The sequence below is a fragment of the Stegostoma tigrinum genome, chromosome 5 (genome assembly GCF_030684315.1).
Source record: "Stegostoma tigrinum isolate sSteTig4 chromosome 5, sSteTig4.hap1, whole genome shotgun sequence".
NCBI classification, from domain to species: domain Eukaryota; kingdom Metazoa; phylum Chordata; class Chondrichthyes; order Orectolobiformes; family Stegostomatidae; genus Stegostoma; species Stegostoma tigrinum.
Genome location: NC_081358.1, coordinates 93,597,210 through 93,611,130, shown reverse-complemented (window position 1 = coordinate 93,611,130; position 13,921 = coordinate 93,597,210). Strand labels below are relative to the sequence as shown.

The 13,921-nt window shown below is 41.9% G+C and overlaps 1 long non-coding RNA gene across 1 annotated transcript in view; it reads right to left on the bottom strand.

Annotated features, from left to right (window-relative positions):
• Window positions 1-13,320, bottom strand: part of LOC125451410 (uncharacterized) — a 114,190-nt gene extending 100,870 nt beyond the window's left edge. Inside the window, exon 1 of the long non-coding RNA XR_007247292.2 lies at window positions 13,164-13,320. This is a non-coding gene — a long non-coding RNA (uncharacterized LOC125451410). The remainder of the gene's footprint in view (window positions 1-13,163) is intronic.
• Window positions 13,321-13,921: the final 601 nt, after the last annotated feature.

Below are 13,921 nucleotides of genomic sequence, written 5' to 3'. Positions count from 1 at the left end.
CCATTAGCAGCTCCCCCACATTCATGGGAATGGCTGGGTAAACCCTGGGCCTGGCCAGATAAACACTGATGCACAGTGACCGCAGAGCACCAGTTTTCAAGATGCATACAACAAGTTACCAAAGCCCTTTCAACAGCACTTTCTAAACCCATGACCTCTACCAACTTCATTGCTACCCCCTTGCAGTGTAATCAGTTTGCTCAACCACCCTGCTGGCCCTGATCTTTCTACAGTACTGTGGCTCAGTGGTTAACACTGCTGCTTCAGAGCACCAGTGATTTTCCATATTAAGCAGATGTTCACCTGCACATCTGCCAATGTGGTATATTGTATCCACTGTACCCGTTGTGGCTTCCTCTACGCTGGGGAAACCAAGCGGAGGCTTGGGGACCGCTTTGCAGAACACCTCCGCTCGGTTCACAACAAACAACTGCACCTCCCAGTCGCGAACCATTTCCACTCCCCCTCCCATTCCTTAGACGACATGTCCATCCTAGGCCTCCTGCAGTGCCACAATGATGCCACCCGAAGGTTGCAGGAACAGCAACTCATATACCGCTTGGGAACCCTGCAGCCCAATGGTATCAATGTGGACTTCACAAGCTTCAAAATCTCCCCTTCCCCCACTGCATCCCAAAACCAGCCTAGCTCATCCCCGCCTCCCTAACCTGTTATTCCTCTCACCTATCCCCTCCTCCCACCTCAAGCTGCACCTCCATTTCCCACTTACTAACCTCATCCTGCCTCCTTGACCTGTCGGTCCTCCCTGGACTGACCTATTCCCTCCCTACCTCCCACTCTCCTACACTGTCCTCTCCACCTATCTTCTCCTCTATCTATCTTTGGTCCGCCTCCCCCTTGCTCCCTATTTATTTCAGAACCCTCTCCCCATCCCCCTCTCTGATGAAAGATCTAGGCCCGAAACGTCAGCTTTTGTGCTCCTGAGATGCAGCTTGGCCTGCTGTGTTCATCCAGCTCCACACTTTGTTATCTTGGATGCTCCAGCATCTGCCGTTCCCATTATCTCTGATCACAAATAAAGGGACTTAACTTTAAAACTAGCATTGAAGTATTCAGGGGTACTTTCAGAAAACTAAAGGATAGTGGCAATCTGATACAAATTAGAACATAGAACATAGAACAGTACAGCACAGAACAGGCCCTTCAGCCCACAATGTTGTGCCGACCATTGATCCTCATGTATGCACCCTCAAATTTCTGTGACCATATGCATGTCCAGCAGTCTCTTAAATGACCCCAATGACCTTGCTTCCACAACTGCTGCTGGCAACGCATTCCATGCTCTCACAACTCTCTGCGTAAAGAACCTGCCTCTGACATCCCCTCTATACTTTCCACCAACCAGCTTAAAACTATGACCCCTCGTGCTAGCCATTTCTGCCCTGGGAAATAGTCTCTGGCTATCAACTCTATCCATGCCTCTCATTATCTTGTATACCTCAATTAGGTCACCTCTCCTCCTCCTTTTCTCCAATGAAAAGAGACCGAGCTCAGTCAACCTCTCTTCATAAGATAAGCCCTCCAGTCCAGGCAGCATCCTGGTAAACCTCCTCTGAACCCTCTCCAAAGCATCCACATCTTTCCTATAATAGGGCGCCCAGAACTGGACGCAGTATTCCAAGTGCGGTCTAACCAAAGTTTTATAGAGCTGCAACAAGATCTCACGACTCTTAAACTCAATCCCCCTGTTAATGAAAGCCAAAACACCATATGCTTTCTTAACAACCCTGTCCACTTGGGTGGCCATTTTAAGGGATCTATGTATCTGCACACCAAGATCCCTCTGTTCCTCCACGCTGCCAAGAATCCTATCCTTAATCCTGTACTCAGCTTTCAAATTCGACCTTCCAAAATGCATCACCTCGCATTTATCCAGGTTGAACTCCATCTGCCACCTCTCAGCCCATCTCTGCATCCTGTCAATGTCCCGCGGCAGCCTACAACAGCCCTCTACACTGTCAACGACACCTCCGACCTTTGTGTCGTCTGCAAACTTGCTGACCCATCCTTCAATTCCCTTGTCCAAGTCATTAATAAAAATTACAAACAGTAGAGGCCCAAGGACAGAGCCCTGTGGAACCCCACAATGACAAATTGTTGAAATTCTTCAATTGAAAAATTTGGAATTGAAATTGATGGATTCTTTTTGTCAGGCAAGGATATGATGTTTGCACAGTCGAAGTGAGCAGATGGGGTTTACATACAGATCAGCTATAATCTGACTGAGTAAGCTTGAGGGACTGAATAACACTTCACATGTTCTGACATCCATAAATCAATGCTCAGTTCACAGTTTAGAAAGCTTCCCATAGTGTTCCCACCACACCCAACACTAATTTTTAACACATCATCATTGACATGAACTATTTCAGAGATACTTAACAATTTATTCTTCCCTGAATGGTACTGTAACAAAAAGGAAAATAAACTACATTCAGAATTATAGGCTCTTAAACAACTGAATGTATGATTATCACTAAATTAATGTTACTAATCATGCTTTTATGCTGTTTTGCTTTGTATATCTCTGATAGTCAATCAGACTAGGTTGAGTTGTCATAGTCAAAATGTATCCCATGTTAAAAAAACTACAAATAGTAAAAGTGCAAATGCATACTTTATGCGAATTAGTTCCTTTCTTTATAGTGTGCATCATTCTAAGGTCTCTAAAACAGTTTCATTCAGGTAAGAAAGCATTCTATCTGGATGCATCAAGGTTTGGTATAGCAACTGCTCTACCCAGGACTGAAAGAAGCTACAATGAGTTGTGAACACAACGTCGTCCATCACACAAGACAACTTACCATCCATTGACTCAGTCTACATTTCTCTCTGACTCACTTAACTTCAGGCTGCCAACATCATCAAACACCCTCCCACCCTGGTAATGCTGTCCTAACACCTCTTCCATTAGGCAGAAGATACAGAAGCTTGAGTGCGTGGGCCAACAGGTTCAAGAAGAGCTTCTTTCTTGCTGTTATTAGAATGCTGAATGGACTCTCTGACTTCAAATAATATTGATCTTGGCAATGTTGATCCCACTCTGCGTACCTCCTGCGCAGCCTTAACCTTGTATGCCTCATTCTGTCTAAGAGCCCTATGATCTGTATGTCCTTGTTTGTTATGATCTGCCTGTACTGCTTGGAAAACAAGCTTTTTGCTGTAATTAGGTACATGTGACCACTATAACTCAAATCAAATCAAATCAAAGGAAGTAGCTGTAGAGATAATCAATGCTCTGATCATATCTTACAAAATTCCAAAAATTCTAGAATGATTCCTGCAGATTGGGAGCAAGCAAAGGTTAACGTAACATTTAGGCAGTGAGCATCAGAGAACACAGTGTACTGCAGAACAGATAGCCTTATATCAGTCATAAGGAAATTGCTAGCATCTATTATACAGACTGGATATAATTGTCACCCTGTAACCACGTTCTGGAATAGCTATCAAATCATATTAATTTATTTTAATTTGTGTCCTCAACTGACCTAGCTTGTTACAAATGCCACGTGTATTCAGATAAGGAGTCTTAAGCTTTGAATTTTTATTATTCATTCCAATTTCTGTTGAACTCTTCTACTAATATGTTTTGCCCCTTCCTGAGAGATTTTATCATTTGCCTGTTCACTACAACTTTGCTCTCTTGTTTCTTTTTAATTATTTAAACTTCTGCTCATATGAACTCTCCCCTCTCCCCCCAAAACTAGTTATTTTAATGCCCTATCTACAACTGCAATTATTAACTCGCCAGGGCACTGGTCTCAACATGTTTCAAACAAAGTCTGTCCCAACAGAGCAACTCTCTCTTTTCCCAGAGCTGGTGCCAGTCCCCCATGAACTGGAAGTGATTTAGCCCACTCCAGTCACTGAACCATGCATTTGCCTCTCTAATCAGATTTACCCTGTGCCAGTTTGCAAAAGATGCAGATAGTAATCTTGAGATTAATGTCTTTGTACAGCTTTTTAATTTAACCCCTTGCTGCTCATAATACCTCAGTCGAATCTCTTTCATAGTGCCGTCTATGCTGTTGCTACCTATGGAAACAATGATGACAGGATCCTTCCCCTCCCAATCTGACTTCCTCTTTAGCCCAGAAGAGATGTCCTAGACCTCTGCACCATGTAGACAACAGAATCTTTGAACTATGTTTTGGCTGTAGAGAACAGTATTGACTCCCCTATTTATTCCAACCCCTATTATTATTTCTCTTTTCTCCCCACACTTGAATGTCGCTCTGTACCATGGTGCTGTGATCAGTTCGTTCATCACCCCTGCAGCTCATGGCATCATTCATACTGGGAACAAGACCATTGTACCTGTGTCTGATGAAGGGTCTAGGCCCGAAACGTCAGCTTTTGTGCTCCTGAGATGCTGCTTGTCCTGCTGTGTTCATCCAGCCTCACATTTTATTATCTTGGATTCTCCAGCATCTGCAGCTCCCATTATCACTATTACATTGTACTTGTTAAACTGTTTGCAGCTCCTGCAAAACTAAATTCTGGATCCTCATACCTGCCTCAGTCACAGTCACACCTTCCTGTACCTGACCAGGGACCAAATTTGATGTAATTAGTCTAAAGGGTGTGACTGGATCCTGAAACATAGTGTCCAGGTACTTCTCCCTCTCTCTCTCTGATGAGTCTCAGGGTCCACAGCTCAGACTCCAGCTCATCATCTCTGAGCTGAAGCTCCTTGAGCAGCCAAGAATTGCTGTAGATATGGTCAGTGTGATTGCATCAGCATCCACAATCTTCCATATTCAACAAGTGCAACACACTGTTTGGTCAAACATTTTTATTCCATTTCATTAATTAATTTGGATGTTAGGTATTTTGAGGTGAATTCCCTAACTGTCTTCTTCACCTGTTAAAACATCTCCTGATGTGAAATGCTTGGCCAATCAAAAGAATGTTAGAAGAAACATCCACCAAACACCTAACTGTCTTCAGCTCTGACAGGTAAAACAGGTTGAAGGTGCTCTTTGCTCTTGTTTTTTTCTATCTCCTCCCATTGCTGTCAAACTCACACAGGTCAATTCTCCCAACCTGCTTCAAAGTGGTGCTGACCTGCTGCATACTCCTCCTAGTTCACCAAATGTTCCATGAATGGCAGGACTGTCCTAGGAAGAGAGATTGGCCAAATTGGGCTTCTCTAAGTGTGTGAGATGAGCTTATTGAAAAGTAGAGGGATAGGTAGGTTGAATGAAGGAAAGATGTTTCCCCTGTTTGGGGAGTCTGGAACCAAAGGGCACATAAGGGGGTGCCATTTATGACTAAGATGACAAGGTTCTTTTCACTCTGAGATTCATGAAACTTTGGAATTCTTGATTCCAGAAGGCTGTGGGAGTTCATTCCTTAAGTATGTTTAAGGAAGAGATTGTTAGATTTTTAACTACCAATAGCATAGCAAATTTAGGGATAATGTCAGTATAAGGTATTCATGTGTTTGATCAGCCATGATCACATTAAATGAGCAGAGCGGACATGATATGTTCAATAGCCTATTCCTTTTCGTAACTGGCTATTACTTAAAATAGTAGAAAGGATGACTGATGGAAGTGAACCACACCAGGTAACCAAGTGGCTGGTACTCTGAAGGTATGACAAGGGAGCTAAGGCAGAAAAGTATTAATGTGCTGATATGATTTTTCTATCCTCCTTGTATTCGTGAGTGGAACCAGGGGACTGGAAATTTGCATGCATTCAATAAAATACATAAGGATAACCTAGAAACTAGAGGTCAGTCAGTTCAACCTCAAAGGAGGGAGAGCTTTTAGAAACTGGCAAATGTGAATTAATTGAGGAAGGTTAGCAAACATTCCTGAGGTCAAATTGTGGTTAACTAGCTGTTTTGGATTCTTTTTGATGAGTTAACGATAAGAGCACATAGGGAGGGTGATTGAATAACTGGCACAATGAAGCTGAAACACACTATAGAGAAATATGAACTGATGCAGTTTGGTGGAGACAGTAAGAAGAGGAAATCAAGGTGGTAATTCTGCAACGGTATTCAAGAAGAGCGACTGCTTTTCTCTAGGTACGGGCCTTTGAAGATGGCTGGGCAGGTTGAGGAAGTGTTTAAAAGGTGATTGATAAAGGTCTGTGCGTGCGAATGAATTTCTGCCTGTGCATTCCCCATCATTAACACTATAACAATGATGCACCTGTACACAGTAGCTGAAGTTAGCAGACTCTCTTCCATAAAGATCTCTCTCTTTAGCTCTTCAGTATAGATTTGACCTCTTGAGATTGGAAAATGTGGGACTTGATTGGTTCGGAATAGTGCAGTTTCTAAGTTTTAAAAAAAACATTTTTAGAATGCTTTAAAGATACTGCCTTTGTTTATGTAATCTATTATAGAAGGCAAGTGAGTCCTTTACATCATATGCCCCCTTCACAGTCACAGCAACCACATGCTACAACATTGGCATTCATATGGCACAGTTAGGGCAGTAACATTGGGAAATATATTTCAATTATATGTTTGTAACTTTAATTTACCCTGTGCCACATATCTTAAGGGGAATATATTTCGTGCTTCATATTATTTTTGAAAGTGGCAGAGGACACAATGAGGCATCCAAGTGGCTGTCTGGCCAGCTGATGGAATATGCCAATAAGTTTCCGCATAGCTTTTTATAACTTGCAGAGGGAGAAATTTACTTTTTTAAATATGCTGAAAAGAATGTAATAGATTGCCCAGTGATCAATTAAACACCATCTGCCTCAATTTTACATTTTCATCATGAAATAGAATGCATTTTCTTCAGTTGCCCCGGAGCCAACCAGCCTACACTTAAACAGGCCCCTGTCGCCTCTAAGATTGATTTCCTTTTCTCCCCAAAGGCAATTTTCAAGTAATGAAGGATTCCTGAGGGGATTGTGCCAAGGCTAATAAAAACAGCCCAACCAAGGGAAATCAGCAAGGTCAGGAGCATAAACACGGTGTGTGCGCAAATGTCCTGTCTCAGTTTTAAGAGCTGGGAGGAAAAATAGGCCTACCACTTTGAAATTTCTTATTTTCAGACCTCTCCTCACCTTCAGAATGGCAAAATAATTGTAGGATTTCCTTCACTTCCCTTAAACTTTCTATAGTTATTGGCGTTTTTGATCTCTTTCAGATACTTAGCTATAACTGAATAATAAAATATACAATAAAGCTTAAGCCCAAAGTTACTAGGCTAAAATTCTTATTCCACCATAATTTTGTACAACAAATAAGAAATAATGGAGCACCAGAAGATATTGTGTGATAGCCTAAAAATTACTTTGGGTAAATCTTTAAATGAAATAGAAACATTGAAAGTGTAGTGATTAGAACGAGGCCAGGTGTATATCATTGAGTATGAGCTCTCTGATTGAGGTTGTTAGCCTGGGCCAATAAGGGAGTCCTGGCTGATACATATAAACAGGAGTCTCAAAGTATCTTCTCGCTCTATAGACTAGCCTGAGTCCATGTACAAATAAAAGGTGTCTTGATGATGGGATATTGGCCTCTGTACAATTATTGTGATGAGAGAAAGTGGTTTGCTCCTCTGATTGCAACAGTCATCTTTGAGTTGGGGGTAACCATTTCTGGCATTGTGCCTTTAATTGGGAATCTTGACTCATTTGATCCTGCAGTTGAAGACTGGGCCGATTATGTAGAAAGAATGTCCTTTTTTTTTCCCCTGGGAAAATGTCCATTGGGGCAGAAGATAAGCAATAGGTAATTCTTCTGACTGCTTGTGGGCCTGTAGCATTTTGTTTGGTTATTAGGAGCATAACTTTCCTTGAGGTGCCAGATACTAAAACCGTTTAACTGTTGACAGATTTAGTTAAGGAATATCATGACCTAAGCTTCTGCTAATTCTGAAACACTATTGGTTTTATTCAGTAGTCTGAGAACCAGGGGAATCTGTATCAGGATATTTGAGGTTAAGATGACTGATAGAGGCATGTGATTTTGGGCTAACCCTGAATGAGTTGCTGAGTAACCATCTGGGATTAATGGCATACCATGCAAAAGTGCCTACCAGCTAGAGTCCAACAGGACTTCAGACAGGCACCACACCTGGCTTTGTCATTGGAAAATGCAGCAAATGGAGCATGGGGGCTGCAGGGCATCCAATGTAAATGAGCACCCTCCCCTATCTGAATGAGCTTGGGGAACATGACTTGAATGTAAGCAATCATCAAGGCTCATGCAGAGTGTCCCTGAGCGCAGGGATTTTAGGTCAGGTCACAACAAAACCTGAAAACAAAGCCAACCTTTGGCTGAATGGTTAAAACATTTTTGGGATCTGCACTGGCAAGGTATTGTAGTTGCTTCTAGTATGCAGATGCAAGATAGCAAAGGAGTCCTATGAGGCCTGACTTGAGTAAGAAAACTCATAGGCTATTATCCAGGCGAATGTACACCCTGAAAAGCCCACTTACATGTGGGTTGGAAGAGTTAAATTGCTTAGCAACCTTCAAATCAGAATCACTCAAAACAAATGTCTGATTAAATGATCATCTGATTCTCATAGAAGTTAATATTGTTGCACTGGCATCAGTAATTGCAGAATCAGTCTTTAACAAGATTTGCTCTAGATGCAAACCCTTAAGTTTGCAAATCCTTGGCCAGACTGAGATCCTATACCAGGGAACTGTTACAGATTAAAGGTATGATTTTGGGCTCTGGTCTCCTATGAGAAGCGGTTGGTGCAGTTACCACTGATGGTCGGAAGATGCTCAAGCTCAGGCTCAAACCCCACGTGTAGGAATTTGTTGAGAAAAACTTACCCTGATTGGCATAACATTTTTCCATTAGAAAATGGCTGCCTCAGTGAAGTCCTAATTAAATACCCAGGAAGCTTTCAGGAAGGTCTAGGAACTATCAAAGGAATCAAGGCTGCCTGGCATGTTGACTAGGAAGCAATTGTGATTCTGAAAGGCCACCCACTGCCATTTGCCTTACTGACAAAAGGAAAGGTGGAAATAAGGAGGATGGAAAGTGAAGGAATCATCAAACGCATGTAGTTTGCAGAATGGGCAGCACTGGTCACGGCGATGGTGAAGCCTGATGGCTCGGTTCACATTTGTGACTATTTTAAGCAAACGATAAACCACTTCTCTCAGCTGGATAAATACCCGATCCCTCAATAGAGGACTTGTATGCAAGACTGGCTGGGGGTTGGCGGTATTCTTCCTTCAGGAAGCTGGACATGAGCCATGTGTACTTCAAATTGTGGTTAGCTGGGGATTCCCAGAAGTGCACTACAATTAATACCCACAAGGGTTTATGTCAATGTACAAACTTGCCATTTGGGGTATCATCAGCCCTCACCCTTTCCCAGTGGAACATGGAGAACATTTTACAAGAGCTACCCCCCAGGATGTCATTTATCTGAATATTGTTAATTATTGGGAAGACTAATAATAAGCATTTGGGAAACTTGGACATAGTGCTTACATGTTTATGCCAGGCAGGAAGGGTAAAATGTGCATTCCAGGCACCCCAACTGAACCTGGGTTATAGGGTCAACAAGACTGGGTTACGCCCATTGGAAAATGAAGTGAGGGCAATCAAAGATATCCTGGTTCCCACATCTGTACTGGAGCTTAGGTCTTTCTTTGAGTTAGAGAATTATTACAGGAAATTCATACATAACCAGGCCCCTCTGTTGGCCCTTCTCTTCTAAGGCTGATATGCCTGCTATTGAAAAAGGATCAGCCTTAGAAATGTCTCACAGTTTTTAGGGAAATGAAAAATCCTATCATGATGTAAGCTCGGTGTCAAAAGCATGGAAATGGCCCTTACATGTGTATGAATCAAGGTCAGGTCCCATGACAAAGTTCTAGAGATGAAGTGATCAAACATGTGGATCACTTGAGAGCTGCTACCTTGCAAACAGGGCTGGAGCAAAGCATACCTGGCCCTTCAGAACAGACTGAAGTGCTGACAAAACGTGATGTCTTCCCCCTCCAGATAGCATCAAAGACTCTTCAGAGTGTGAGATGGATGCAGCCTCAACTGTTATCGCCTGAGGAGGAGGAATCTCGCTGCTCCGGGCACAAGAGACCGGTTATGGTCCAGTGAATGTCAGACGTGTCCAAGTCAAAGATGGAGGAACCGGAGCTAGGGAAGACAATGTCCCAGGAGGAGAGAGAACAAGCCTATGTCCCCAGACTTAGGGGTATGGATGTAATGATTGGAATAAGAGCCAGGTGGGTTTTGTTGACTGAGATCCCTGTTTGGGGTTGTTAACCTGGGCCAATCAGGGACACTTAGCTGACAGATATAAACAGAGTTAGAGTCAGATTCTCCTCACCGTTGGGACTGGCTCTGAGCTGGCCTGGTCAGAGCCCATTTAGCGTGCACATGCAAATAAAAGGTGACAGTGAATGGGATACCAGCCTCTGTGGTTCTTCCCAAAAGGAAAGAGTATGCCAACTTTACCCTCACACACTCAACCTTAACCCCATCTCTACAAACTAATCTCTACAAACTGAAGGCGTTTGATTTCAACTTCCCCCTTCAGCACAGCACATCCCCTCTTGTCCAAACAGACTAAATTTTTCTCATTCTGAGCAAGTTCTCAGCTCCCACTCTGGTTTCCCACACTACATTTTGGCCCGAATCCCTGTACAGAATTTCACCAGCCAACCCAGCCTCCCCTGCACAAGATAAAGAAAAATGCAATCCCAAATTAGAGGCAGACAAGGTCTTGAAGACAGTGAGTGAGGGTTAATGAAATTAAAGTGTTTAAAGATAAGGGTTGATGCAAAATGTCTTGCTGTAATGTGATATAAATAAGGAAATAGTTTTGTCTTGCTGATTGCTGACAGTTGAATAGAACAATGACTCTATACTTAGAAGAACTACACCTTTGAGTGACAAACTGATCAACAAAAAGCAATCAATCTGTCAGACGACCGTAGCAGGTGAGTACTGAGTAATTGTGGAACAATGACTCATTTTGAATCCAGTTGCCGCATTTGAAACATTCACTGGCTTCATGTAGTATTAGTGAATCCAAGTAAAACAACAGCTAAAGATAAGCTGATAAGCAATCTTGTGTTCTAGTGGCGGTTGCACTTCTGCAGCCTTCTGTATAAACTGTTATTAATCTTCTTTGCAATATTTCAGCCATTCTCACTTATATCATATGATGTCTATATTAATGTGCCTGCCAGTCCATAGTGACCAACTTTGTCAGGATTACGGGAGCTGTGGTGGATGAAGGAAAATGTTGAATTATATTTGACTGAAGTAGGTAATGTAAAGGGAAGGTGGTTTTCCTTCATCCCACCATCAAGCCCAAACAGAACAATTGATTTAAGATGCCTTAGTGCAATTTCTTCCCTGTGATGCAGGGCTGAATATGATACATTTTGATTACCTTGACCTGGGGATTTTCAGAGGGGTAGGGATATCAACATTAAGCAGATGTGTGCCCTACACTGATCAAATGAGCCAATGTTCAGATTTGTACAGCAACCTCTTGCAAGTAATGCCAGTCTATAATGTTCTTAAGTATTGCACGTACTTCCTGTAACACTTGTCACACTTCAACATTTTTGGTGTAAGACGTGCAAAAATTTCATTTAAATAGTGGGAAGACTGAAGCCATTGTTGTCAGTCCCCACCATCAGTTCTGAGGAAGGGCCACCGAACCTGAAACATTAACTGATTTTTTTTATTTCTTCACAGATGCTGCCAGAATTGCTCAGCTTTTCCACTAACTTTTTTTGTACCACCATAAACTCAATTCCCTATTATCCATTATTTTCCCTATCGGCTCCCTGAGTCTCCCCCATACTGTTTACAAACTTGCTGTGGTATTTGAGCCCAAGACGAGCTTCTGATCACATATTTGCAGCATTGTAAAGGATGCCAACTTCTGATTTTGTAACATCACCCAACTCTCTGAGATAGCATGAATTCATTTGCAGATAAAATTTATGGCTTTGGAACAATTGGTTCAGCATTCCCTCAATATCATTGAGTCAAAATCTCAGAACTCCCTCTCATAATGCAATTTGGGTGTAGAGACACCAAATAGGCTGCAACAGTTCAAGAAGGCAGCTCCCCAATACATTCTCAAAGGCTATTAGCGATGGACAATAAATGCTTGCTCAGCCAGTGACGCCCACCTTGATAAATGCATTAAAAACTCTTTCCTGATTGGACTTGCATGCTCCACCCTCCATAAATTTAGGTTAATCCCAAACTCTGCTGTCAGCATACTGACTCCTATTCAACTCACTCCTGTGTTGACTGACTAGATTGGGCAGCTGCTGGACTGGTAGCCAATCTTAAAATTCTCATCCTTATCTTCAGTCCTTGACAATGTCTTCCATACATCTGTAACCTCCTGCAGCCTTAATACCATTCAAGTTAATTACATTCTAATCTCATTTTTCATAGTCTCAATTTTCCATGACTAGAGACGTATGCCTTCAGTTGCCAAAATAGTGACTTTTACAATTCCCTCCCTAAACCTGTGCCTCTCTACCCTTTCCTCCTTTAAAAATGCAGACTCACAGTGCCAGGGACCCGTGTTCAATTCCTGCCTCGGGCTACTGTGTGTGTGGAGGTTGCACATTCTTCCCGTGTCTGCATGGGTTTCCTCCGGGTGCTCTGGTTTCCTCACACAATCCAAAAAAAAAATGTGCAGGTTAGGTGGATTGGCCATGCTAAATTGCCCGTAGAGTTCAGGGGTGTTTGGGTCTGAGGGGGATGGGTCTGAGTGGGATGCTTCAAGGCCATGTGGACTTGTTGGGCGAAAGGGCCTGTTTCCACACTGTAGGGAATCTAATCATGCTCCTTATAACTTAACCCTTTTACAAGCTTTGATCAGCTGCCTTAAAATCATCTTATGTAACAGGTTGTCAAAGTTTGCATAATCCCACACATAACTATGTTAAGTGCACTGTATAAATTTAAATTTTGATTGTTATCTGTTGATTCATCTTGAGTGATGCCACAAGATATGTGCTAATAATGCATTAAAACTACAGCTTTTAACTCAATTTGTCTTTTGTTACCAGTTGCAAAATGATCTGAATTACTGGAGAAGCCAAATTATAAGCAGCTTCACTCTGCCAAGAAAATAAGATGCTTTTGAATTAAATAGGAAACCGCTCCTTTAAAACAGTACCATTTAACTTACCACGAAAAATGCCATGGACAGGTCGCTCATTAGATAATCATACATTGCTACTTTTGCTCACATTCTTTAATATTGCAGGAGATCCACTAATCATTAAAATAATAAAACTGGATTGAAAACAAGTCATTCTATATTTACTCAATGCCCAGCCTTTACATAACAGTCATCTAATGGACTGAATGTCTTTTGTTGATCAGATTATTGGTTGTTCAGCCAGAGGCAGTCCCTCTGTATCCATCGAAACAGTGTCATTATTATTCTCTCCAACCTCTCGAATCAGCTCTCAGCAATGCATTTTCCTTCGTTACTAGGGTAGGTTTTTTGTCTTCAGTGTCCTTGTTGTGTGAAACTGTTGGAAAAGCCAACGATGTAACCTTTTCCCCGTGAGTTTACTGCAGCAGTTTACTTTGAACTTGTGTATTTGATTCCCATTTTGCTGAAGAATACCAACTTCAAAGCTTTGTGAATTTAGTTACAGTCAGTCTGAAAACTACATATTTTTATTTGTTTAAAAGCAGTTTTTACAAGTTCCACATTGCTCATGTCTCCTTTGGTCTTTCAAAAGAAGAGCTAGTAAAAATTCTATTAAATTAAAAATGAGAGGTAGTGGAATATTGACTACTGCAGTTATGTTTCTTTCAAAGGATCTCTTTGAAAGAGCCATATTTTGAGAATGGCCTGATTAATGTTCCTCTTCTCATTGAGGAGACTATTCATTGTCATAATGAATAATTTTGCTAAGAAAGAATAAATCTAGT